Here is a 1,762-nt window from a genome sequence, read left to right as displayed (position 1 = left end):
GGCACATGACAACAACAACACAACAACATGATAGGGTATTATGGTTATCACAAGAGTCCAGAATTAAGGCTGGATAGTGGAGTGTACTTGGGCAGTGGAGGGGGTGTGTGGGGGATTGTATACCAATGAAAGAATTTTTCTTTTACTTTTCAAAGAGAGGAATGAACTGGGGGTGGGGGGCAGGGAGAAAAGTACAACAATGAATGAATGGAAATTCAAAGCTCTGTAAATGTTCATTAAAATTAATAAAATAAAAATACAAAAATATGAAGGAGAGGTCAAGATACTCCCAGAAAAACAGAACCTAAGGGAGTTTGTAAAAACAAGATTAGCCTTTCAGAAAACACTGAAAGATGTTCTTCTTATAGAGGTGCCACAGAAAACAGGATGGACCAAAGTAACTAGCAACAACACCAAGAAGCATTCAACACAATGATAGAAATAAAACCATTCCTCTCAATAATCACACTGAATGTGCATGGTTTAAATGCACCACTGAAGAGAAAAAGAGTAGTAGATTGGATTTTAAAAACCCCAAAACACCAAATCCCATCAATATGCTGTCTATAAGAGACATATTTGAAAAGTGAAGACAAAGACTAAAAATAAAAGGGTGGAAAAAAATATACCAAGCAAATGGCAACCAGAAAAAAGCAGGAGTAGCTATAGTAATCTCTGATAAATTACATTGAAGCAAAAACCATCACAAAGGGTCAATAGAACAAGAGGACATAACAATAATAAATATCTAGAGCCACAAAAAGACATAAAATAAACATTTACAAAACTGAAAAAGGAAATAGACAACACCACTATAGTAGTTGGAGACTTCAATACACTACTCTCAAGAAAAGATACAACTACCAGAAAGAAACTCAACAAAGATGCTGAAGAATTAAACCACACAATAAACAAATTTTATTTCATAGATATTTATATGTTAATGCACCCAAAAAAAGCACAGTATACCTTCTTCTCCGATGGGCATGAAATGTTTTCCAGAACAGATCACATTTTAGGTCACAAGGCAAGCATCAATAAATTTTAAAAAACATGGTAATAATACAAAGCATTTTCTCAGACCACAATGCTACAAAATTAGAAGTGAATAACAAGAGGATAAAGGAGGGGGAAATCATACATTTGGAAACTGAACAACACCTTACTTGAACATGAGTGGGTACTGGAAGAAATAAAAAAGTTAATTGAAACAAATGACAATGAAAACACCACTTACCAAAACCTCTGGGAAACAGCCAAAACAATAATTAGAGGGCAATTTATAGGAATAAGCAAACATATCAAAAGGCAGGAAAAATGACCTTTGACTCTCTAACCCAACATCACAAACAAATTGAAAAACAACACCAAGAAAACCCAACACCCTCTAAAAAATTGAAATTGTAAAATTTAGGGCAGAAATAAATGAAATAGAAAAACAATTGAAACCATCAAGAAAACTAGGATTTAGTTCTTCGAAAAAGTAAATAAAATTGACAAACCACTAGCAAAGCTAACAAAGGAAAAGACACAATAACCCCAATAAAAGATGAAACAGGCACTGTCACAAGAGAATCAACTAAAATAAAAAGGCATGACTGGAATGCAAAAGTTGGGAATAGTGAAGAAGAATCAGTAGTCGGAAAACATGGGCTTGGTGATAGGAATGAGGCTGGAGATAGAATGATTGAATTTTGTAAAATCAGTGACTTATTCATTGCAAATACATTTTATAAGAGACACAAACGCAGGTTATACACAT

Source organism: Elephantulus edwardii, unplaced genomic scaffold, assembly GCF_000299155.1.
Source record: "Elephantulus edwardii isolate Elephantulus edwardi_28Jun2011 unplaced genomic scaffold, EleEdw1.0 scaffold00166, whole genome shotgun sequence".
NCBI classification, from domain to species: domain Eukaryota; kingdom Metazoa; phylum Chordata; class Mammalia; order Macroscelidea; family Macroscelididae; genus Elephantulus; species Elephantulus edwardii.
This window is presented reverse-complemented; position numbering follows the sequence as displayed.